The following is a 27,326-nucleotide window of genomic DNA, read 5'->3' as shown; positions in this document are numbered from 1 at the left end:
AATCCTCATCCTGCATACCACTTGGGGAGCTTATTAAAAATCCTCTTAATGATATTTCTGAAATCTCAGTCCCATGTCTGAGTCTTCACAAGCTTCTCCCTTCTCACTGCCCTCTGTCGGGTCATCATTGCTTCTCTATCTCCTTCAGTCTGGGAACACCTCGGGAAGATATATCAGGACAAGTTGGAATAGTTTAGATGGAATAAAATTTTAGATTCCTAAAGGATACCTCTGACTTTAAAAGTGTTGTTTTTGGGCATCTGGGTGGCTCAGTTGATTTAGCATCTGACTTTGGCTCAGGTCATGATTTCACTATTCGTGAGTTCAAGCCCCACATTGGACTCTGCTGTCAGCACAGAACCCACTTCAGATCCTCTGTCCCCCTGTCTCTCTGTCCTCCCCCCTCCCAAAAATAAATAAACATTAAAAAGAAAGTGTTACTTTATTTTACCTATAGGAATAAGTTGTGATATCTTCGGATTTCAACCTGCTTTTACAAACATCCTTGTCCCTTGCAAATTCTGCACTTTCCCAGAGCTTTATCAAGGCTGGAACTGTTTCCTCCAGTGAAATCTCTCTCAGATCCCACCTCAGATGCAGCCCTAATCCCACCTCATGTTCAAAGCCAGTCAACTATGTATCCCTCACATCAGTTAGAACAATGTCTTTCTCAAAGTTGGAGATCAATTAATATTGAATGAATTAGTGAACAAGCGAATGAACAAATATTCATGTCAGAATTTTCTCTTGGCTTCATTATACAGGAAAGTAATTTTTTTCATTATTTTTCATTTATTTAACTCTATCCTTTCAGGAGAAAACAGACTTTATGGCCAGTTTTGTCACTCCTTAAAAATCAACAAGAAGGGGCGCCTGGGTGGCTTAGTCGGTTAAGCGTCCGACTTTCGCTTAGGTCATGATCTCGCGGTTCGTGGGTTCGAGCCCCACATCGGGCTCTGTGCTGACTGCCAGCTCAGAGCCTGGAGCCTGTTTCAGAGTCTGTGACTCCTTCTCTCTCTGACCCTTCCCTGCTCACACTGTCTCTCTCTCTCTCTCTTTCCTAGAAATAAATTGAAAAAAAAAAATCAACAAGAAAAGCTTTCATATATGACCCTACCCAGGAAGCAGAAAACCTTTCAAGTGAGCCACACATTGTGTTCTCTTAAGGAGGCCTTGTTTCACACCACCAGTCAGAGCATCTGTGAGGGCAAGCCTAGTCATGACACAGGGAAATCCACAGGATAGGAATTTGCTCATGATCTTGAGACCACGCAGCTTCAGCATGGGAGCAAAGGCTCAGTTAGGAAAGAGGCACAGGAGCTCAGGAGCATCATTCACTCTTCACCTGCCTGCTATTACAGTTGCAATGACACCACAGGACACTGTGATTTATCAGAGGAAAATAGCCTGGTAATAGGAGGAGAACTAGGCCTCATTAAGATGAAGCAGTGTCTGATATCCTTGAGTCAGACAAAAGAGAATATGAAATTGATGTGGTCAGCACTACTGCCAAGCTGCATTTGAAAAGAATCAAACGAAGTGGCAATTGACAGCACTTTAGGAGGAAAATACCCACAAATGAAACAGAAGCTTGTGGAATGTAAACCTCTCGTTTTAAATGCATTAAAATATGACTTTGCATTTGATTTCCTTCCACAGTGAGATCATTCCGAACAAATCTATAAAAGGAACAAGGTGTGTACATTTAATATGCTCCTGTCAAAGCCTTACAGCAAAGGGTAGTGGTAGGATTAATTTAATTACCAAACTCTCATCCTCTTAAAATAAGCATGGGAGTGTTTCTAGTGCTGGAAAGACAAAAATGCTTCATGAAAGGGGGACAAGGGAGAAGTCCTGACTTCGACAGCACTACTGGCACTGGCCACAGCCTTCAAAGACCCTCAGCCATTAAATAAAGGGGCTATCAGTTAGTCAATGTCACTTCACTTTCTGCCACCTCCCAAACCATAGGTAAGATGGAGGCATTTGTTTGTGGCACCCCTAAGATAATGAGCCAGGCAGTCTGTAAATATGAATAGGTTTTATTCAGATGAAAGTTGATGTTCTTGAGTTGCTTCAAAAGAAGATGGTCACAGGGAAATACAAATCAAAACCACACTGAGATACCACCTCACGCCAGTCAGAGCCAGTCTGATTTGCAAAATGAGCAAATCAGAGAACTCTAGATGCTGGCGAGGATGTGGAGAAACGGGCACCCTCCTACACTGTTGGTGGGAATGTAAACTGGTACAGCCCCTCTGGAAAACAGTGTGGAGGTTCCTCAGGAAACTAACAATAGAACTCCCCTATGACCCAGCAATAGCACTGCTAGGAATTTACCCAAGGGATACAGAAATGCTGATGCATAGGAGCACATGTACCCCAATGTTCATAGCAGCACTCTCCACAATAGCTAAAACATGGAAAGAGCCTAAGTGTCCATCAACAGATGAATGGATCAAGAAGATGTGGTTTATCTATACCATGGAATACTACATGGCAATGAGAAACAATGAAATCTGGCCATGTGTAGCAACATGGATGGACCTTGAGGGTGTTATGCTGAGCGAAATAAGTCAGGCAGAGAAGGACAAATATCATATGTTTGCACGTATAGGAGGATTAGGAGGAACTTGACAGAGGAACAAGGGGGAGAAGAAGGGCGGAAATGGTGGGGGAAAGGGAGAGAGGCAAACCATGAGAGACTCTTGAATGCTGACAAAAACTGAGGACTGATGGATGTGGGCGGGAGGGGGGATGGGCATGGAGGAGGGCGCTTGTGGGGATGAGCACTGAGTGTTATGTGGAAACTAATTTGACAATAAACTATTTGTAAAAAAATAAATAAATAAATAAATAAAAAACAAAAGAAGATGGTCAGCATGCTTTTGTCTGAGAAGCAAATGGCAACCAGGGGCCTTTCTTCTATATGAGGTTTGGTACTGGTTGCTTTGGTTCAGTGTTATTTACCGATTGACAGGAGAAAACTTGGTGATATTTTTTCCACAAAAATATCTTTATTCATGTTTTCCATGCAAATCTTCCAAAGATACTTTACCTCATCTCCCACTCAGGAGACTGTCTCCAGCCTTTTAAAATCCAGTCTTCATGCCCTCTCCTACCACTACCATATTTCTAAAATAACCAAAAAGCAGCATTGGGATAAAGAAGGAGCCTTGCAGCTCCTTGGAGGTGACCCCAGGGTCCAGTCCATTCTGAAGACTCAACCTTGAAGTGCTGCCACAATGTTAGGACTTGCGCTCCCTCCTGGTTAAAGTGTTCTGTCTTCCTTATCCTCATTGTTATTTTAATTTTTAAAATTTGTTAATGTTTATTCATTTCTGAGACAGTATGAGAGCAGGGGAGGGACAGAGAGAGAGATAGAGACACAGAATCCAAAGCAGGCTCCAGGCTCCAAGCTGTCAGCACAGAGTCCGATATGGGGCTCAAACCCACAAACCATGAAGTCATGACTGAGCCGAAGATGGACACTTGACTGACTGAGCCACTCAGGCACCCCAGTTGTTAATTATGTTTAAAGCGTGAAATTTATGGACTTGAAATAAAGTGAGACCATATTTTAAAAAGCATGAACACATAGCCTACTTCTTAATTTTAACAACATCAAGTTAGATACATTTATATGTAATATACATTACAGTTTTTAAAAATAATTTTAAAAAATAAAAACAAATTTCTTGTTCGACTATGTCTCTAAAACACAATATTTTTATATAGAATAAATCTTCGGAGAGCATCATCTTATTGGACATATAGCTCTTCTTCAGTCAACTGTGACAATAATAATAAAGGGTGCAGTTCTGTGCTGTGGGAAAGGGCAAAGTAAACCAAAAAGTACAATATGTTCCTGGCAGAGATTTGCTTTGAAACATGACCTTACATAATTGCAAAAGAGGGAAATACTTTCCCGTAATTCTTCAGAAACCTACCTCATCTGAAGAGTTGATTTAAAATTAAGAAACAGTGGATTTTTCTAATTTAAATCCTACTCTTAAGTTCATCCATCAAGGCACAGGGGCAGTATGGTTAAGGACAAAACAGCAAATGGACCATGAAGAATCTCCGTTCTTCTTTTTTTTTTTTTTTTGAGAGAGACACAGAGAGCAAGCAGGGGAGGGGGAGAGAGAAAGACACAGAATCCAAAGCAGGCTCCAGGCTCTGAGCTGTCAGCACAGAGTCCGATGTGGGGCTTGAAGCCACAAACCGTGAAATCTTGACCTGAGCTGAAGTTGTATGCTTAACCAACTAAGCCACTTAGGTGCCCTCAGAGTTTCAGTTCTGTCTTTGGGTAATCAGGACGCCAGGAGTCACTTTCTGAAATTTATGATCCAGCTGTCCCCACTTACCAGGTGAGCATCAACAACTGACTTCTTACAGACTGAGAGAATTTCACAATAATAATAATAAGAAGAAAGATTCTGTTGAAAGATTCTGAATTTTTTGAATACTGAATTCAAATCACAGCATTTACACCATTTTAAGGAACCTTCTTCAGGGATTTACCTTCCTAGTTTTGACCCTCCTGGTAATTTTTTCTAAGGAGAATTACAATAAGCAAGAAGGTTAAAATTTTTTTTTCCAGATCCCAGGGTCAAAATAAATATGGTATATATGATGTACAACAGGATGAGAGGAAAAGAGCAAGGAACCCCACATTGCCGTGCTCCAGACCCTCTGGATTATTGTATCCCTCTAAGATTATTGTAGCAGACAATGCAAAATGGCAGAGTTTATTCCAAAAGCGATTCTAGGCTTAGAAAACAAACAAGCACAGAAAAAAAAAAAAAAATCACAGCCCTTTAATTTTCACAATGAAATATGAACATTCCATTGTCTCTCTGTTTAGCATACAGCAAAGACTTATTTGTTAATGAGTTCTGTTGGTGAAGGAGTTTTTGTATGTGATTTAGAAAAAAAATGTGAAAATGCCACAAATAGAAGAACCATCATTTCAACATTAATATAATTCTCTTTCCCACCCATTTCTCACAATCATGTACTCTTGATATATTTAATCTTTTGCAATGGTTCCCATAGCAACTCCTCCTGGTAGTGGCTGAGCTGAAGGCTACTGGAGTCTTGCAACCCAGCCCTGCCCTGGGCAGGTTTTTTTGTTGTTGTTGTTTGTTTGTTTTCTTTTCTCTCTCTCTCTCTTTTCATTTATTTGTTTATATTAAAGCTTGGGTATCTTAGAAGTGTCCTTGTGCTGGCCATCAGAATCCTGTCAGAGATGAGAACATGAGAGCCTTTTAAGGACAAAAAAATGTGTTATTTTTGTTGTGTTTCATTTTTTGATTTTCAAAGCAGGGGCCCTGATTCTTTTAAATCTGTTCTCCATCACCACTTGCAAATTTCCTAACAGCACTTTCAAACAGGAGGAGGGGCTCCTTAAAGAGGCATTAATTAAAAATCCCTCCCCAAAGAGTGAAAACATCACCTCTGCTCTGCCCTCAGTTCTAGGGTGACCAGGAAAACAAGATGCTAAAAATCCTGTATAAAAATTCATGGGGTGACACAAGCTGGGTGTGCAATGGCAGCGTTGGGACTATGTAATGCTCAAGAATTCAAATGGTAGGACATACTTCTCATTTCCTTCCTGCAATTTGTTTCTCTGCCCCCCAGATAATACCAGCTCTGAGGAGTGGGCTCGGGGACTTGAAAATCAAATATTATTATTAATCACTGTAATTACTTTTCTTGGCCCAACTGTGGGGCTGGAAAGCAAATGAAATTCTCTTGAGTGCTGTCTTAACTGAAACATGTTGCTGAGCCACGATTACCTCATCCTTAGTCATCTTAAACTAGAAAGAGTGTTACTGCAAAAAATTTCTTCTAAAATATAATCGAGCCTCCTTATTTACATACTCAACTTATAAAAGACACAGCACTTTTTCCTAAAAATGAACATAAGACTTGTCCCTAACTCCCAAATGTCCAAAAGTTCCCAATGTCAATAAAATGAATTTAAAAGTTACTTACACACCTCTGTGTGAGAGTCCACTTCTGTTTACCAGTTGAGCAAGATTAAAATTTCAAAGTTAATAATACTTAAACATCTTGTTTGAAATTAGAACAGTTATACTTCTAATAACGTAGTGGTAAATTCTCTTTTCCGATAAATGTACATCTGGGCCTCAGTCGTTGCAAAACCCTGTAGGGTGCCACTCACATTGGAAAAGTCGTTGTATTTATTAGGACCATTCTCCAGCAGATGGAATTAAAGTCTTTTGATCTTAAGCAACCAAAAACAGCATATTATGACAATTTTCTGTGAGTGGAAGGTAAAGAATCCTGAGGAACATGTGCCTTTTTCTAATTTACACAGAAGCAAATACTAACCATATTAAATGCATTCCATTTAAAGCCATCAATATGGCTATAGTACAAACCACAATATTTTGATTGAGATTTATGGTCAGATGAAACTATTAGTTATTTTGTGCTATACTCAATAATGATTTGAAAATTGTTTAAATTTTTCAACCAGCAGATTTACTATTACCCAGTAAAGTTTCAGACCACATGAATGCACTATTTTGACCGTTTATTAAAATGTCACTGTGACTTAGCTTTATGGGTGACACAAAACCCAAACTTTCATTTTGTGGTCTAGTTTAGACACCCTGCATTCTTATATAATTTGGAGCACATCAGCTTACACATTCAGTCTAGTTTCTTCACCTAAAAAAAATTATTATGGAATTCCTAAGATCTTGAATATATAACTGCATTGTAGTTAAAGACACACAGCTTTAAAAAAATAAAAAGATTTGTATTCCATAGGTCAAATGGTAGCATATGAAACACTCAAATCAGTCAAATACTATTTTCTTTGAGGGGGGGAATATATATTGAGCTATAACTGACATATAATAAACTGCACATAATTAAAGTGCACAATTTGATAAGTTTTGATTTATGTGATACCCATCATCACCACAATCAAGATAATGAACATATCCATGGCCCAGATAAATTCCTCATGGCCCTTTGTCATCCTTTCTTCCTGTTCCTTCCCTCTTCCAACAGCATTCCAATCCCCAGGCAAACAGTGATCTGCTTTATTTCACTATAGATTCGCTCATACTTTCTAGAATTTTATATAAATACAATTACATATCATGAATTTCTCCATCAAGCTTTTTTCACTCAGAATAATTTTTTTTTCTATTTCTCGGAGAAACTCATTATTAGAAATATTGGATTTGAATCCATAATGACATCTGAAATATACCCTTGATGACTAACAATATATTTTCCAGTTGATTTTGAGAAACACAAAATCAGAATTTGTATGAATTTTAATATATAACAATTTATGGGAGCACCTAGGTGGCTCAGTTGGTTAAGCCTCCAACTCTTAATTTCAGCTCAGGTCATTATCTCAGGGTGGTGAGACTGAGCCCCACATTGGGCTCCAGGCTGAGCATGGTGCCTGCTTAAGATTGTTTCCTCTCTCCCTCCCTCTCTGCCCCTGCTCTGCTCATACTCACTCTAAATGAATAAATAAGATCCATATTATGAAGTAAAGTGAGAAGACCTCAACTACTAGAAGGTAAGGACTCTTAGATTTCTTCTGTCTCTAATGCCTTAGTGTTTGTTTTACTTAGCAAGTAACAGTTTGGTTTTTTAATTAAATTTTTAAAAAGTTTTTTTTTTAATTTTTTAATGTTTTATTTATTTCTAGGAGAGAGAGAGAGACAGCATGAGCAGGGGAGGGTCAGAGAGAGAGGGAGTCACAGACTGAAACAGGCTCCAGGCTCTGAGCTGGCAGACAGCACAGAGCCCGACGCGGGGCTCGAACCCACGAACCGCGAGATCATGACCTAAGCGAAAGTCGGACGCTTAACCGACTAAGTCACCCAGGCGCCCCTAAATTTTTAAAAAGTTTTAATTCCAGTGTAGTTAATATACAGTGTGATATTTATTCAGGTGTATACAGTGATTCAACAATTCCATACATTACTCAGTGCTCATAATGCTAAATGTACCCTTAATTTTCTTCAACACTTTCACACATCCTCCACCCACCCCCTGGTAACCATCATTTTGTTCTCCATAGCTCAGAATCTACTTATTGGTTTGTTTCTCTCTCTTTTTTCCTATGCACATTTGTTTTGTTTCTTAAATTCCAGATATGATTTAAATCATATGGTATTTGTCTTTCTCTGACTGACTTATTTCACATAGGGTAATATTCCCTAGCTCTCTCTCCATCCACATGGTTGTGAATGGTAAAATTCCATTCTTTTTGTGACTGAATAATATAGACATATTATTATATAGACATAGACATAGACATAGATATAGATATATAGATATAGATATAGATATACATAGATATCATTTCTTCTTTATCCATTCATTTAGCAATGGATACTTGGGTTGCTTCCATAATTTAGCTATTGTAAATAATGCTGTAATAAGCATTGGGGCGTATGTGTCCCTTTGAATTGGTGTTTTGTATTTTTTTAATGTTTATTTCTTTTTGAGAGAGAGAGAGAGAGAGAGAGAGAGACCATGGATCCAAAGTGGGCTCTGAGCTGACAGCATGGAGTCCAGTGTGGGCTCAGACTCATGAACCATGAGATCATGACCTGAGTTGAAGTGGGACACTTAACCAACTGAGCCACCCAGGTGTGCCAGTGTTTTTTGTATGTTTTGGGTAAATACCCAGTAGTGTGATTATTGGATCACAGGGTAGTTCTATTCTTAACTTTTTGAGGAATCTCCTTACTGTTTTCTACAGTGGCTGCACCAGTTTGCATTCCCACTAACAGTTCCTTTTTCTCTACATCCTCTACAATACTTATTTCTTATGTTTTTTTTATTTTACTCATTCTGACAGGTGTAAGGTGATATCTCATTATGCTATTGATTTGGATTTCTGTGATGATGAGTGATGATGAGTGATTTCTGTGATGAAAAGATGATGAGCATCTTTTCATGTGTCCATTGGCCATCTGAATGTCTTTGGAGAAATGTTTATTCATGTCTTCTGACCATTTTTAATTGAATTATTTGTTTCTTTGGGTGTTGAGTTGTATTAGTTCTTTGTATATTTTTGATATAGCCCTTTAATATATATGTCATTTGTAAATATCTTCTCCCATTCAGTTTTGATTGTTTCCTTTGACTATTTTGATGTAGTCCAAATAGTTTATTTTTGCTTTAAATAATTTTGCTCTTTTCTAGGATTTTTATGATTTCAGGTTTTATATTTGTGTCTTTAATTCATTTTGAATTTATTTCTGTGTATGGTGTAATAAAGTGGTCCAGTTTCTTTCTTTTTTTTTTTTTTTTTTTTTTTTTTTTGCATGTAGCTGTCCAGTTTTCCCAGCACCATTTGTTGAAGAGACCATCTTTTCCCCATTGGATATTCTTTCTTGATTCGTTGAAGATCAATTGACCCTATAATTGTGAGTTTATTTCTGGGTTTTCTATTCTGTTCTATTGACTTAGGTGTCTATTTTTTTGTGCCAGTAACATACTGTTTTGATTACTATAGCTTTATAATATAACTTGAAGTTTGGGATTGTGATGCCTCCAGCTTTGCTTTACTTTGTCAAAGTTGCTTTAGCTATTTGGGATCTTCTGTGGTTCCATACGAATATCAGGATTGTTTGTTCCAGTTCTGTGAAAATGATGTTGATATTTTGGTAGGGATTACATTAGATCTGCAGATTGCTTTGGATACTATAGACATTTAACACTATTTGTTTTTCCAATCTATGAGTATGGAATGTCTTCCCATTACTGTGTGTCATCTTCTATTTCTTTTATCAATGTTCCATGGTTTTCAGAGTACAGGTCTTTCACCTTTTGACTAAGTTTATTCCTACATATTACTTTTTGGTGCAATTGTAAATGGGATTGCTTTCTTAATTTCTCTTTCTGCTGCTACATTATTAGAGTGTAAAACTACAACAGATTTCTGTATATTGATTTTATATCCCAGACTTTACTGAATTCATTTATCAGTTTTAGTAGATTTTTGGTGGAGTCTTTAGGGATATCTGTCTATCTATCTATATATTTAGGGATATATATATATATATATATATACATATATATATATAGTATCATGTTGTCTGCAAGTAGTGAAATTTTTATTTCTTTTTATTAATTTGGATGCCTTTTGTTTCTTTTTGTTGTTTGATTCCTGTGGCCAGGACTTCTAGTATTACGTTGAATAAAAGTGATGGGAATGAACAACCTTGTCTTGATTCTTAGTATGATATTTTCTGGGTCTTTATTATGTTGAGGTATGCTCCATATAAACCTACTTTGTTGAGGGTCATGAATGAATGTTGTACTCTGTCAGATGCTTTTTCTACATCTTTGGAAATGATCATATGGCTTTTATCCTTTCCCTTACTGATGTCATGTATCACCTTGATTATTTGCAAATATCGAATCAGCCTTACAGCTCAGGAATAAATCCCACTTGATCATGGTGAGTGAGTTTTCTTAATGTATTGTTGGATTTGGTTTGCTAGTATTTTGTTGAGGATTTTTGTATATATGTTCATCAGAAATATTGGCCTGTAGTTCTCTTTTTTTGTATGTGTGGTGTCTTTATTTTGTTTTGGTATCAATGTAATGCTGTTCTCAGAGAATTAATTTGGAAGTTTTTCTTCCCTTTCTATTTTTTAGAATAGTTTGAGACTAACTATTAACTCCTATTTAAATGTTTGGTAGAATTTGCCTTTGAAGATGTCTAGTCCTGGACTTTTGTTTGTTGGGAGTTTTTGGTACTAATTTGGTTTCATTGCTAATAAGTCTGCTAAAATTTTCTATTTCTTCCTCTTTTAGTTTTGGTTGATTATTTCTTTCTAGGAATTTATCCATTTCTTCCAAGTTGTCCAATTTGTTGGCTTATAATTTTTTTATAATATTCTCTTATAATTGTATTTCTGTGGTGTTGGTTGTTATTTCTCCTCTCATTTGTGACTTTGTTTATTTGATTCCTCTTTTTCTTTTTCTTTCTTTTTTTTTTAAATGAGTCTGGCTAGAGATTTATAAGTTTTACTGATCTTCTCAAATAACCAGCTCCTGTTTTCATTAATCTGTTCTATTGAGTTTTTGTTTGTTTCTTTTTTTGTTCTTTGGTTTTTGGTTTTGTTTTGTCCTTTTATTTTTGAAGTTTCTGTATTATTTGCTTCTGCTCTAATCTTTATTATTTTATTCCTTCTGCTGGTTTGGGATTTTGTTTGTTCTTTTTCTAGCTTCTTTAGATGTAAAATTAGTTTGTTTATTTGCAACTTTTCTTGTTTCTTGAGGTAGACCTATATTGGTATAAACTTCCCTCTTAGAACAGTTTGTGCTGGGGTACCTGGGTGGCTCAGTCGGTTGAGCACCTGACTTTGGCTCAGGTCATGATCACGCAGTTCATGAGTCTGAGGCCTGCGTTGGGTTCTGTGCTGACAGTTCAGAGCCTGAAGTCAGTTTTGGATTCTGTGTCTTCCTCTCTCTCTGCCTCTCCTCTGCTCATGCTCATGCTCTGTCTCTCTCAAAAACAGATAAACAAAAGAACAGCTTGTGCTGCATCCTAAAGATTTTGGATCATTGTGTTCTCTTTTCATTTTCATGTACTTTTTTAATTTCTTCTTTGATTTCTTGGTTGACTCATTCATTGTTTAGTAGAAGTTATTTAACGTCCAGGAATTTGTGCTTTTTCCTGATTTTTATTTGTGGTTGATTTCTACTTTCATAGCCTTGCCATGAGAAAAAATGCATGGTATGACTTTGATCTTTTTGAATTTATTGAGATTGATACCTAATCTATTTTAGAGAATGTTCCATGTGCACTTGGAAAGAATGTGTATTCTTCTGTTTTCGGGCGGAATGTTCTGAATATATGTTAAATGCATCTGGTCCAGTGTGTCATTCAAAGCCACTGTTTCCTTCTTGATTTTGTTTGGATGACCTGCCCATGGATATAAGTTGGGTGTTAAAGTCCCCTATTGTATCATTATAGATTAGTTCCTTTTGCTTGTTGTTAACTGTTTTATGTATTTGGATGCTTCTATATTGAGTGCATACATATTTACAATTGTTATATCTTCTGTTTGGATTGTACCCTTTATTATTATATAGTGTCTTTCCTTGTCTTCTGTTATAGTCTTTGTTTTAAGGTCTATTCCGTCCAACATAAATAATTCAGCATAATTATATTGAGATTTATCCATGTTCTTACAAATATTGATCATTTATTTTTTATTGCTTACCAGTATTTGATTGTATGGAGATTCTAGAGTTTATTTACTCATTAACCTGTGGAACATTACAGTTGTTTCTAGTTTGAGATTGTTACAAATAAAGCTCTAGGAACATTTGTGTATAAATATCTGTAAGACATATATTTTCATTTCTATAAGCAGAGTGGTTGAATCATATATAGTAAGTGTATCTTTAACTTCTTAAGAAACTGACAGATTTTTTCCAAAGGTGTCATATGCACCTTCATTCCCATCAGCAGAATTGAGAGCTCCAGTTGCTCCACATATTTGTCAACATTGGTATCATAAGTCTCTTTAATTGTGGACATGCTAATCAGTGTGTTGTGAAATGTCATTGTGGTTTTAATTTTCATTTCCCTATGTTCAGCATATTTCCATGAGCTAATCTATCACCCATATATCTCCTTTAGTGAAATGTTTATTCACAAGTTTTCTACATTTTGTTTTTGGCTCTTTAACCTCTTATCATTGAGTCTTGAAGCTTCTTTATATATTCCAAATATAAGTTCCTTAGCTGATTTGTGATTTACAAATATTTTTTTCCATATCAATGGCTGTCTTTGCAATCTCTTTGCAGTTCTTTTAAAGAGTAGGGCTCTCATGGGGTGCCTGAGTGGCTCAGTTGGTTAAGCATCCAACTTTGGCTCAAATCATAATTTCACAGTTTGTGAGTTCGAGCCCCACATTGGGCTCTGTGCAGACAGCTTAGATTCTGGGTAACCTTCTCTCTTCCTTTTGTCTACTTGCACTCTCTCTCTCTCCCTCTCTGCCTCTCAAAAATAAATAAACATTAAAAAGCAGAATTTTTAAGCTTATAAAATCTAATTTTTCAAACTACTTTCTTGTATGGATTGCATTTTTGATGTCATATGTAAGAAATTTTTGCCTGACCAAACATCACAAAGATTTTCTTCTATGAATATAATAGTCTTCTTATAGAATTTTCATATTTTTATGTTTTATATTTAGGTTATATGATCGTTTAATGTTGATTTTTGTATGTGATGTAAGATGTGAACTTGTTCATTTTGGCACATGTGTTTGTCCAATTGTTCCAGTAAAATTAGTTGGAAAGACTTCTTTTTTTCACTGTTGTGCCTTTGCAATCTTATCAAAACTTCATTGACTATATATGTATGGTTCTGATTATGGACACTCTTCAAAATTTGTCTATTTTTAATATATATTTTTAAAATTTATATTCAAGTTAGCTATCATATAGTGCAATAATGATTTCAGGAGTGGAATTCAGTGATTCATCCTCTACATATAACATCCAGTGCTCATACCAACCAGTGTCCTTCTTTATGCCCCATGACCATTTAGCCCAATCCCCCTACCCACAATCCCTCCAGCAACTCTCAGTTTGCTCTCTATATTTAAGAGTCTCTTATATTTTGTCCCTTTCCCTGTTTTTATATCTGCTTCCTTTCCATTATGTTCATCTGTTTTGTATCTTAAATTCCACATATGAGTGAAGTCATATGAAATTTGACTTTCTCTGATTGACTAATTGGATTAGTGTAACACACTCTAGTTCCACCCACATTGTTGCAAATGGCAAGATTTCATTCTTTTTGATTGCCAAGTAATACTCCATTATATATATATATACACCAAATCTTCTTTATCTATTCATAAGATTTGTCTATTTATCTTTGCAATTCTATCAGTGTTTTTCCTATAATTTGAAGTTCTGTTATTAAATGAACTAACACTTACAATGAGTGTGTTCTAAAATGAAATGACCTGGGGCGCTTGGGTGGCTTAGTCGGTTAAGCGTCTGACTTTCAATTAGGTCATGATCTCCGGTTCGTGGGTTTGGGCCCGGCGTCGGGCTCTGTGCTGACAGCCAGCTCAGAGCCTGGAGCCTGTTTCAGAGTCTGTGTCTCCCTCTCTCTCTGACCCTCCCCTGCTCACACTGTCTCTCTCTCTCTCTCCTAGAAATAAATAAAAATATTAAAAAAATAATAAAATGAATTGACTTTCTCTATCACTGCTAATATCCTTTACTCTAAAAGTGCTTTCCCTGATATTAATATAGCCATTTAAACTTTCTTATGATTACTGTTAGTGTGATATATATTTTTCCATACTATTACTTTTAACATAATTGTGTCTTTATAGTTAAACTGCATTTCTTGCTTGCAGTATGTAGTGATTCTTATTTTTTGTTTTTTGTTTTGTTTTGTTTCTCTATCCAACAATTTCTGCCTTTTAATTGGAGGCCATTATGTTTTAATGTAATTATAGATATGGTTAAATTTTATCTACCTTCTCATTATTTTTATTCATTCCATCGATTTCTTCCTCTTTTGTCCCTTTTTCTTTGTTTCCTTTTTGATTCAGTATTTTAAAATTTTACTCATTTATTTAAGAACTATTAATTGACATCTACTCTGTGTCAGGCATTATTCTAGGCTCTGGAAATACAACAGTGAGTAAAACAGAAGAAATCCCTGTCCTCTGAGACCTCTTCTCCAGTTGTAGATATAACAAGGTGACCAGCATGACTGGACAAGATGTGCAAGGAGACAGTGGACAAAACTGAAGTAAGAGTTTCAATCAAGGGACAGATCACATAGGGCCTATTGTCATGACAGGTGTTTGAATTTTATTTTTGTTGTGATGAGAATCTACTGACAGGTTTTGAGTATGAAAGTAACATGATCTGGTTTACATTAAAATAATTATTCTGGCTGCCCTGTGGCAAAGCTAGAGTAGAAGCATGAAGTATAATTAGGACGCTATTTGCAGTTTTCCAAGGGAGAAAGAAGGGTGGCTTCAAGGAGGATAAAGTTGTTCAGATGGTGAGTGGTTGGATTCTGGCTATATTTTTAAGGTAAAACTGACAGAACTTACTGAGCAATTGGATTTGGGAAAGGAAAGAGAGAAATCAGGGATGATTTCTAGAGTTTTATCTGAACAACTACATGAAAGCCCATCTCATTTACTGCAGATGATTAGGTTTTGTTTTGTGCAAAGTAAGTTTGAGATGTTTATTAGATATTCAAATGGAGAAATCAAGTAAGAAGTTGGATAGGAGCCTGGAAGATGAAGGGGAAGATCATGCTAGAGAGGAATTTTTCAGTCACCAGTGGACTTGTATGAGCTTTTAAGAAAATATTTCATTTGCGATATTCTGGGGGAGAGGGTAAAATTCACATTCTTATGCTGCAAATACGGAATGTTTCTTTCCACTGAAGTCCAACATGCAGGCTCTGTTAGTGACGGTTCTTTTGATCACATGCAACAGAAACTGACTCTGGATAGCTACAGCAAAAAACAAGGAAATTAATTGAAAAAGATTTTTCAATACACTCTTAGAATTGAAAGAATATTAAAAACTATGACACAGGAAGGGCAGCAACCAAAGCCAGACCAACGATCTCTGTGATAAAAGTTTGAGGAATTATTATTAATAAAACTCAGGTCCAATGTCTTTAGTCCCTCTAGAATCATTGCAATGCTCTAAAAAGCCTGAGAAGCCCAGGCACCCCTATGTTTTTGTTTTGTTTTGTTTTGTTTTTTAAAGTTGTTTGGATCCATTTGCTTATATTTTTCAAGTTTGGAAATATTTTGGCCATTATTTCTACAAACAACTTTTCTGTGCTACACCAATTAATTACACAATAGTAGACCTACTAAAATTGTCCCAGAGTTCACTAATGGTCTCATTTTTTAAATTTCACTGTTTTCCCTTTTTCATTTTAAATAGTTTCTACTGCTTTGTTTCCATGCTCACTAATCTTTTATTATGCAATGTCTAATCTGCTGCTAGCCATATCCTGTGTATTTTCATCTGAGACATTGCAGGCTACTTCTCTAGAAGTTTGCTTTGGTTCTTTTAAAAAATATTTTTTGGGCATCTGGGTGGCTCAGTCAGTTAAGCATCCAACTTTAGTTGCAGGTCATGGTCTCGAGGTCTATGAGTTCAAGCCCTGCATCAGGCTATTTGCTGACAGCTCAGAGCCTGGAGCTTGCTTCAGATTCTGTGTCTTCTTCCCTTTCTGTTCCTCCTGTACTCCCTACCCCGCTCTGTCTTTCTCTCTCCCTCAAAAGAATAAACATTTAAAAAATTCAAAAGTATTGCCTATACCTTTATTTAATATATCCATTTTCTACTTTCTGATCATATTAAATAGATTTATAATCATTTTAATATCTTTGTCTACTAATTCTATCATCTGTGTTAATTCTGAGTCAGTTTTGATTTTTGTATTCACTATATTTTATACTATACTGTTTGTTTTGTTTTGTTTTTCTTAATGCCTTGTAATGTTTGATTGGATACCAGACATTGTGATTCTTACCTTATTGGCTGCAGAACTTTTCTATAATTTAATACATTTTCTTGTTTGTTTGCTTTTTTCTGGGATGTGGTCAAATTAGAAATATTTGATTCCCTTGGGTCTTGCTTTTAAGTATTGTTAGGCAGAACCAGTGAGCATTATGTCTAGGGAGAATTTTCCTCACTACTTAGACAATACCCTTCTGAATACTCAATGAACCATAAATTATGAGGTTTTCCACTCTGACTTCTGAGAATGAGCATCATTGCAGATCCTAACTGAGCTCTGTGTATTTTTCATTTGCATCCTTTTGACTAGATCTTCACACCGCATGGGTAGCTTCCTCATGGACATGCACTGATCACTTTTCAACTAGATACTTTTGGGGGACATGAAGTAGCTTTCCAGAACTCTCTTTCTCTGCATTTCTCTTCTCTGACACTCAGTCCTATGAAATCCAACCCCCTCAATCTTCCTATGGTCCTAGATCCCCTTTATTTAACTCAAAGAGTCTATTAGGCTCAGGTGAGGCTTCTCTTCCCTGCATCATAGCCTGGAAACATTCTCCACACAATAAGCTAGGTCATTTTGGGATTCATCTTATTTGTTTCCTATGTTTCAATTGTCTCTTTTTTTGCCTGATGGCCTGATGTCCAATGCCTTATGAACTTTTGCTTTATATATTCTTTCTGTAGAAAAGTAACTAAAAATGAACAAGAATAAATATGGGGATAATATTTAGGAGGCTATGTCCAGTAAGACTAGGGAAGTACAGTAAATATGGAGAGAAGTGGATAGATTTGGGAGATATTTAGAATGTAGGACAACAATATATGGTGACTGATGGAGTGGGCAGGAAAGGCAGAGGAGGGAGAAAAAAGTGTTACCAGGCACCACTGGATGTGTGTTGACACTACTCACTGATGCAAGAAACTCTGGAGAGGGAGCTGTTTTGGGGTGAGATAAGTTCAGCTTGGGAGATGATCAACTTCATTGTGCTGGCAAGAGTGTTTATGAAATTAGGGGGAACCTATTAAAATATAAACGTAAGAGAAGAAATGGTGAAAAGGGAACTAGGTTATAAAGAATAGGAAAAAAAAGAAGAAGAATTATCATGCCGTTTTATAGGATGTTATGAATCATTTCTACTCATTAAAGGCCACTTGACACAGCAACATAGAAGTTTCCCAATTCTACATTATATGCTAACTAACTTGAATTTAAATAATATCTTGGAAGGAAAAAAGAAACATAGGAATTTCACCGACAATACTATTTCTAATATGTCAATAAAAAAATAAAAACTGACTTCAACTTCTTGTTTTAGAAGACTGTTAAAGATTTATATTAATGAGGATATAGCATAATGAATTCCTTACATGTTGTTACCTTTACATAATTGAAAAATCTTGATTCTCACCCTCAGGTTTTTGTGTTATAAGCTGCTACAATCTATCAAGAAAACACTGACTACAAATGTAGATGGCAAACTGATGTCCAGAGAGGGGGAAACCATTGACCAAATTGACAAAGCAAGATAGGAGAATTCATCTCAGTGCTCAGAGAAAATGGTGGGCTTGGTTGTAATACACCAAAGAGAAAAAAAAGAATCATGTGGTATAAACTGAGAATTTCCAAATAGGTGAAAAATAATTATACAGAATTCACTATAAAATATTTACTCCATTAATAATAATAATAATAAAACAACTAACATTCCTAGTTCTAAAATCAGAAGTTGAAACCATTTTTATTTCTTATTGACATGTTAAAAGCAGACAGAATTGTTTCAGGCTGCGTCTAAATGATCTGATTATGAGCCAACATCAAAAGTGTAGACAGTTTTAGGCAGGAATAGCAAACACCTGCTGAACTCACCATCATGTTTAATATTGTACTGAATTTTGAGATATAAGATCACAGTTTAAATACTTGCCTAACAAAACAGCATCAGACTTAAGACACTGACCTTTATTTGTCTAAAGACATAGAACACTCTCTCTCCTGTCAATGAGCGTAGCTGTCAAATGCTCTGTGTGCAGCCACTAAACACTTCCAAGATTGCAAGTTGAGGCATGGATATTAAGTATACATTTAATCAGCTGGAGAAGGTGAGAAGAAGCATTACACTGACTAATTTCAGTAGTAACTGTAATGGGCTCTTAATTATATTTAGTGTCTGGTAGATTCATTCAGTGCTGATTGCAAGACATAGTGGCAAATATTGAGCAGTTTACTTCTCTCTAGACGGTGCACAATTTAAAAAGAAATCCATATTCTCAGATCATGTTACTGTGGGTGTAAATCAGGAAACATCTTTGGAGGGCAATTTGGCAACACCTATCAAAACTGAAGTGTGCTTATATTCCCTTGACCAAACAATTTGAATATGAAACATTATTATAGAAGTAATTTCACATGAGTGCACAAAGACGTATGAACAAAGATAGTCATTGCAGAATGGAGGACAATAGCAAAATATTAGAAACAGCCTAAATGCTCATCAGCAGGAAATTAGGTGGATAAATTATGATTTTCTATGGAATAAAATGCAGCTATAAAAATAAGATAGTACTTCTATATAAACTGATTTGGAACATTTTCTGAGATCTACAAATATGTGCAGAAAATCAGATAGAGAACAGGGTGTATTACACCACTATTTGTGTAAAGGGAGAGGAGTGAGTGTAAATAATCTGCATGTATACATGTATGTTTGTCTGAAAGTTTACACAAGAAATGAGTAATCATGGTTGTCCACAGAAAGGAAAAGTGGAAATGGGGAATGGAGGGGCAAGGATGAGGAAAGCTTTACTTTCCATGTATATCCATATATCCTTTATATGCTTTGAATATTTTACTACATAATGTATAAACTGTTGAAAAATTAAAAATTAAAAATCCATCAAATATTTAAAATTATATCAAACTTCATTATAGATTTTGACATAGCTTCAGAAAAAAAAATGTTTGCTAGAAGATGGAGTAGAGATACTTAAGAATGCACCAAATCCTGTTAAAATGGCATATTTAAAGGAAATTAGAAGTTTCTGATAAAACGAATGATCACTAAAAAGAAGTCGGAAATATAGAAATGGAGAAGTTAGGATATTTTCCTTACTGGGCAATTAGCTTCATGTTCTGAGGAAAAATTATGATAGCTTCCTGACAAGGAAAGACAAACCTGGAAGTCACTCTTCTCTTGAATAGCTCAGAACCTGTAGTTACCCAGCATTTTATCAATAAACAGATAGGCCTAACCAACAAGTGAAAGATAATCAAGAAACTGAGAAAGAAAACCATTTGAAATGAAATTGTACATGAACAAAGCACTATGTTTACTGGAATCAAATATTTTATCAGAATAAAAATATTTTGTAAAAATTCTATGAAATGAACTATATCTATCAACAATGACCTTCATTTGCATTACTTGTAAGTTTGTGAAAGAAGGTAGGCTATACACAGTGAATGCAAAAAAATAGATTATGGGTGTAGCTACCCCTTAAGCAGCCATACAAAGCTTTGTAGCCAAGAGGAAGAATATCTAGGCCACAGAGTGCACTTTAAGTAAACTTATAATTACAGTGTTGCATTTATAAATATTAGAAGCTTTGTTAACACTTTACTTTCTATCCTACAAAGTATTTTTGTAATGATCCTGTTGTTCAAAGTCTTAATGAATCAAGGGAGTGTTCTTTTTTTTAATTAGACTAAAAACATGATGTTTTGTTTTTCCTTTTTTGGCAAGTTTTAACGATTGTAAGCTGATGGGCTAAAAGGCTTCAGGAGAGTAGCCACAGTTAAAGAAGCAAATCACCAGATTGAGAACATACCTCAAACATCAAATTGGCCTGGTCATGAATTGTCAGGGAGAAAAGTCACTTCTCAGATCAACAATTGTCTTCATCATAGTTTGATCAAATTCCACAGTTGTTGGATATTTTCTCAGGCAGACTCCACTCTGATGGAACTTAACTCACTCTAACTGCAACTTGTGAGAAGATTAAAAGCATATGATCCCTAACACTCACAGGTGGCTACATCTTAAAGAATGGAACTGATGCCAAAGAGAAACAGCAATTTCCATGGAAGAAACACAAGGACAGAAGAAAAGGAAAAGCAAGACATAATAAAAAGAGAGCATACATCAGACAATAAAAAATTTTCATGTCTCCTGGAGGAACAAAGTCCTTTCCTTCCCACCCACTTCCCAGCCCCAACAAAGATAGCTCTCCTGCAGACCACAGACTCCAAACCCCCTTCCAGTCACCTAATAAAAACCATTCTTGGGGTGCCTGGGTGTCTCATTTGGTTGAGCATCGATTCTTGATTTTCAGCTTAGCTCATGATCCCAGGGTTGTGGGATGGAGCCCCATGTTGGGCTCCACACTCAGCGTGGAACCTACTGGGGATTCTCTTTCTCTCTCTCTCTCTCTCTCTCTCTCTCTCTCTCTCTCTCTCCCTCTCCCTACCTCATGCTCTCTCTCTAAAATAAAAATAAATTTTTAAAAAGAAATAGTATTTACCACTTTGCTCCCCATTTGAGTATGTCTCAGGCATTCTACCCTGATTCTGAGAAGTTCTTCTCACCCCACCTGGTAGCCATTTATGGGAGATCTTCAAACATGTGGTTTATAAGACGGGAGATGAGTAATACATGATTCATCATCAAGCTCACCATCGAGTAAATGTTTTGTAGCTCTTGACTCTGCAGCTTGACTCAATAAAGTAGAACAGGCTTCAACACAACCATCTTTACTCAAAGGTCCTACCTGTTGTATTAACTAGCACTTTGACAAACTGCTAAACTTAAGGATCTCCTCTTACTTCAGTTATTATTTCTGCTCACAGATTTTCAGCAGCTCCAAACAGTGGGTATCTGGTATTTGTGTTGCTTTCTGTGATTCAACTTGGAAATGTTTTATCAGTGACTTGAGGAGTTAGAGATGCTCTTGCAAAACTCTCTCAGCCCTACAGTTGCATAAATCTATGACTCTGTCTATTGGGTAACGTCAGCGTGAAGCCATACTAAATTAGTTATTCATTGATTCTACAACATATTTATTGAGTGTTTGCTATATGTCAGATGCTGAACAAGGCCCTACGGATAAGATGTGAGTAAAAACTGGATCCAGCATTAAAATTGCAAAGGACATTGCACATGAGTGGAATGCTGAATGGAACTAACGGGTATAGAAAGAAGATCATGTAAGTACATAACTGGCTAAAATAAGGATGACTGTTGCTATGGCACAGATATGACTTCAATGATGGAGTAGCACAATGGAAGGAAACTGAAGACTCGGGGTCAAGGAAGATTTCTGGGAGCAGGTGGTTCTTAAGAGAAACCATGTAAGATATACATGAGTCTTCATCAGAGAAGGGAGAGCAGATAACAGAACAATCAGAAGGAATGTGCCTGTTCCAGGGAGAACAGAGCCATGTGACTGGATTGTCCTCTGCTTTGCCCCACTTTTAACACAAGGCCTGTCATATACTGTGCCATCAGTGGACATGGATTGAATAAATAAATGTATGATGAATAATGTAATTGTTCTATACATCTGTAACTCAGTCAAAGAGCAGGGGAATGTTAAAGGATGAGGTTTTGTAACAATAGGAAGGTCATAGAGACTTACATATCTCTTAGAAGGGATTTGTAGTTTATTCTACAGGCAACAAGAACCTATGAAGAGTTATCTGCAGAAACAGACATGGCCACATTCATCATCATTTTTCCGTAGCATTAAATGCCACATAGTGTCTGCTCCTGCTTCAGTTCTCAAGATCATGTATGACAGGACCTGGATTTATAGCCCTCGGGCACTCCTGTGCTGGAACATCTTTCTGTGATGGAAACTTTCCACAAGGAAACTCAAAAGAATGAGGATCAGAGTATATGGGTTGGTACTGAGTACAGACATATTCTTTATATAATACCTTGGGAAAGGAGAGGTATGGGGTCTGGGGTTTTACCTTACTCACAAGCCAATCAGTTACCTTATTACTATGCCATGGATGTTTACAGAAAGCACTTTCCTGTGCCAAAAAGAGTAGACTTTACTACAACACAGCTAGTAGCATTAGCACCATGTGTTTTTATTGGTTCCCTTGTCTCCCTAAGTCTCATGGACCCTGATGGATACGGTGCACACAGCAGTATACTTTATAACACAGCTGAGGGACACAGAGTTTGGAGAACTCAGCCAGGCTGCCCACCGTCTGTGAGAGATGTGACCTTATGACTTAAGGTTGCCAGCCTCACATGCAACCCAGGGAACGGACCAGGTAAAGAGCCATTAGAATCTTCCACCTAGCAGGATGTGTCAGAGCACAAGAAACCCAAGAATGGTTGTCTCTCTTGCCAGGAGACATGCATTTCACATCTTGGGGGGGGGGGATAAAAACTAACTAATATTAATAATTTGGGCTTTCATATTACCTTCTGTATATGCCATTCCAGGATGTTCCTCTCTTCAAGGAAAAGCTAAGTGAGGGAGTGGCACTGTCTGTTGCTGTATTTTCTGCTTCTTGACTTAGTAACAGAAATGGCATAATAACATGTTGTTATAAGGGAGCACTGTGCTTGTACCTCATGGGAATCATCTCACTTACTCTTCACAGCCCCATGTGGTAAGTTTGAATGACTTTCATTCCCATTTCGCAGATGAGGCAAGTGAGGTACAAAGGAGTTGAATGCTTATCTAAGGTCACTTACATGGTAGAGCTGGGTTTTTAGTGCAAATCTGACTAAAGGAAGTCTATCCAGAAGCTAGAAAGAAAAACTTTTATAATTTTTTTATAGATCTTAAAAGACTTGGCCAACAACTAAAGGAGATTGGTAGCATGCATGATGTCTGGCGAAAAGGCAGCAGAATAATGATTCTTGACCCCAGAGTCACAGAAATTCCAAAGAGGATGTTATATGGACATGGCATAAACTCCTCCTTCAAATCAGGCACCACCTCCTTTAGCGCATATGAGACCACCATATTAAATTTAATTTTAATTCATTATTTTTTGGAATGTATTTTTCAGTAAGTAATTATTAGTAAAGTTAATAATGATTATTCCCACTAAGGCTTTATTTTTTTAATGTTTGTTTTTTGAGAAAGAGACAGAGAGACAGAGTGCAAGCAGGGGAGAGAGGGAGACACAAAATCCCAAGCAGGTTCCAGGCTCCAAGTTGTCAGCACAGAGGGCATGGGTCTTGAATGTGAGATCATGGCCTGAGCTAAAGTCAGATGCTTAACCAACTGAGCCATCCACGTGCCCTGTCATTAAAGCTTTAAACTCCAAACAAAAAGTAATCCATCTAGTCAGGAGTTAGATTTGGTTGTGCAATGGTATGAATGTCAAATCCTTCTATAAAATATGAAGAAATGTGCTTTAAGCATTCTGTATAAAACTGTTTGGTTAAATAAATGTGTGCAATAAAAAAAAAAAAGATTGATCCCTAACTAAAATTAAAGTTCTTAAAGGAAAAAAGAGAGCCCATTCATTGTTTGGAAAACATTCTAAAGTATCAAATTGTTATTTGAGGACTTGTAAGCACATGTGTTTGGTTCTGTTAATTTTAACACATTTAGTGTTCTAAAAAAAGAGAAAACAAAACAAAACCTTCTTTTTAAGTAACCAAGGTGGTCTTGAGGCTATTCATACTTTTACCACACAGGAATTGCAAGTCAAGTTCTCATTCTGGAGAACTATGGTCCGTGAGCAGGATAGAGAGGTGAGAGCCCCAAGTGGATGAGAAAGTCTAACTTTGTTAGAGGCTATGTTCAAAGAATCTACTGAACACATCTCACAATAAGGGTGTGCCTCAACCAGAAACGTGACTGTCTAGGCCTACCTGTGAGGATCCTGGCCTCAATGTCTGAGCTTCTCATGACAACAGGTCACAGGTGAGGGTGGTTTGACCACTGTGAGATAAGAGATAAGAGGCATTCCTCAAATGGTTGTGCATTACCTAGGATAGAAATCAGATTCATTATCAAATATGGGTTTGGGGAGCCTGGGTGGCTCAGTCGGTTAAACGTCTGACTTCTGCTCAGGTGGTGATCTCACAGTTTGTGAGTTTGAGCCTCCCACTGGGCTCTGTGCTGACAGCTCAGAGTCTGGAGCCTGCTTTGGATTCCGTGTCTGTCTCCCTCTGCCCCTCCTCCACTCACACTCTGTCTCTTTTCTCTCTCTCAACACTAAACATACATTTAAAAAAATGGGATTGGCGTTAATACAGGAAAGTAGCAACTTGGTGCTTCTCTATTCAGGGGTAAAGTGGAGGGTTATAAAAGGATATTGGGAACAGCAACAGAGTAAGAATAAAATGTCCATTGCACAGGTTCAGCACCTGTGTGTCTCGGTGTCTTGCAAGGGCTGAGCTGCTCTCCTCCTAATACTAGTGCCTAAAAACCAGAAACACTGTACTTGACAAAATAGAAAGACCCAAAGCAGGAAAACACTCCACAATCAGAGAGCCTGAGGGAGACAGACTTTTAAAAGGCTGAGACCGCTCGCCAAGGATCTCAGTTTCCACACCTAACCCACAGGATTTATCATTATTTATTTGTTTAATAGAACTCTGTACCACTGCATTTGGGAGGACAAATATGGGCCCTGGATGGGAGGATAAGAGGCACTGTCTACTACAGGTACTTCGAGAGGTTATGTTCAGGGCACCTGGGTGGCTCAGCTGGCTAAGTATCTGACTTTATTTTGGCTCAGGTCATGATCTCAGGGTACATGAGATCGAGCCTTGGGTCACGCTCTATGCTGACAGCATGGAGCCTGCCTGAGATTCTCTCTCTCCCTTTTCCCTCTCTCCCTTTCTTTCTGGCCCCCTCCTGCTCATGCACACACTCACCCTCTCTCACGCGAGTACAAAATAAGTAAATAAACATTTTTTAAAAAGTAAGTTATGCTCAGTGACAAGGATCTGATTCCAACTAAAGATGGCTCCTCCAGGAAGGGTGTAACCAAAAGCTTGGGTACACATACAGTTGTTTAGGCACAGAGACACAGGAAGACCAAAAGGGACACACATGTGTCTACTGATATCCAATTATATGAAATCTTTGGAAAGAACTTCCTCATCTCAGTTGAAGCCCACCATGCTGTCTTATCACTTCTTCAGCACCCCACCTGAATTGTGAAACCCTTCATATCTGGATGCTTCATTCAATCTTCTTTATAGTTCTCTGGTTTCTTAGGCAAGGACCTTGAGAGTCTCCGGTTACTTTAGAAGTAGCATTGTAAAATCACAGGGAACAAAGCCACATAGATCTTTGGGGGAATTTTTAGTTGCTTCCTTGTCTTTCTTTCTTTCTTTCTTTCTCTCTTTCTTTCTTTCTTTCTTTCTTTCTTTCTTTCTTTCTTTCTTTCTTTCTTTCTTTTTTCCTTTGGAGAGAGAGATAGAGAAAGCATGAATGAGGGAGGGGTAGAGGGAAAGGGAGAGATGATGGCATCCCAAACAGGCTCCACAGCCCACCCAATGCAGGGTTTAATCCCACATCAGTGAGATCATGACCTGAGCCAAAATCAAGAGTCAGACACTTAACCACTTGAGCCACACAGTTGCCCATAGTTGCTTTCTTTTCTTTCACTTCTTTGCTTTTCTTTTTTCCGTTTTTCTGCTTTTCTTTTCTTTTTTTTTTACATTTCATAATATGAGAAATAGATTAGGTTCTTAAAGTATTCAGGGCCAAAATAAAAGATAGGTACCTTTCCTCACCTTTAGTTGGACTCATGGCCATTTGTGGTCAGTACTTTAGGGTTAAGAATCAGTAAATTATATAATTAACACTCCAGAAAATCATTCTTATGGTTGAGAGAAGTCTCACTGTATGGAATACCACATATTTTTAGACTATTCTCACATGCACATGTCAATGAAAGAAAACAATCACTGGTAACATACCACAGGACAGCTCAAGGGCAAATCAGAAACAGTAACAGAGGCACAGGATTTTATAACCAGGGGCTGTCACCTTATTATTACTCATACATGTTGCTGCCTACCATAGAATCCACTTCAGAGTCTTTATTCCAAATTCCACATTCTAATTAGCCAATTATTTATCACCTGGTTCACAAATCATCTGCAAAGAAACTTTGGATGATGAAGTAGCACCTAGAACACCTGTCTTAAAAATTTATTTTTTACTATTTAATAAAAGAAAATACCATCAATTATGAAGGGGGGAAAACCCAGAAGATGTTAATGACTAGCTTCCAAGTCAAATCACTTAATTTGGTGTTATATGCGAAGTTAATTTCAGTTTTCTTATGGAAGAATAAAGCTAATTGAAGGTATACCTGACATTTCTTCTGTCAGTATTGTGAGTTCTTTCCCTTGCCATTTCTCTCTGGAAAACGGCTGCACACCATTACTTTCTGAGCACACTTGGAGGCAGCTGCTTCAGCACAAAGTTACCTTTTGCTGAATGTAAGCAGCTATCCATTAGACAAGACAGCTTTGGCCCTGCGATTCTGGAGACGGGTGTCTAGTATCGGCTTCTCTAGCAGCATGCTGTGTGACATTGAAGAAGTCATCACTTCTCTGGGACCTGATTCTTCATATCCAATTTAAGGAATTGCTCTCAACCCCCAGCCCCATCCTAATATTATGTTCTATGGTTATAGGAAAGTACCAGCCCTGAAGAGAATAGAGAACAAAGATAAGAGGCCATGGCCAGGAAAGAAAGTACCTCAAGCTAAAAACTCAGGCCAGCAATTTGATCCAAACAAATGGCAGGTGGTAGGATTTCAA

The 27,326-nt window shown here is 37.1% G+C and overlaps 1 long non-coding RNA gene across 2 annotated transcripts in view; it reads right to left on the bottom strand.

The window, feature by feature from the left end:
* LOC144238025 (uncharacterized) overlaps positions 1 to 25,884 on the bottom strand; it is a 31,677-nt gene extending 5,793 nt beyond the window's left edge. Inside the window, exons 1-3 of one of the 2 annotated variants that reach the window (XR_013336981.1) lie at positions 25,700 to 25,884; positions 24,411 to 24,527; positions 15,249 to 15,536 (exon numbers count right to left, since the gene is read on the bottom strand). This is a non-coding gene — a long non-coding RNA (uncharacterized LOC144238025). Of the gene's footprint in view, positions 1 to 15,248; positions 15,537 to 24,410; positions 24,528 to 25,699 lie in introns of those variants that run through there. The other variant, XR_013336980.1, reaches the window with a different exon arrangement.
* Positions 25,885 to 27,326: the final 1,442 nt, after the last annotated feature.

The sequence above is a fragment of the Crocuta crocuta genome, unplaced genomic scaffold, assembly GCF_008692635.1.
Source record: "Crocuta crocuta isolate KB4526 unplaced genomic scaffold, BGI_CrCroc_1.0 scaffold457, whole genome shotgun sequence".
In the NCBI taxonomy this organism is placed as follows: Eukaryota; Metazoa; Chordata; class Mammalia; order Carnivora; family Hyaenidae; genus Crocuta; species Crocuta crocuta.
Note: the sequence above shows the minus strand (reverse complement) of the source record. Positions and strands in the feature narration are given on the sequence as shown.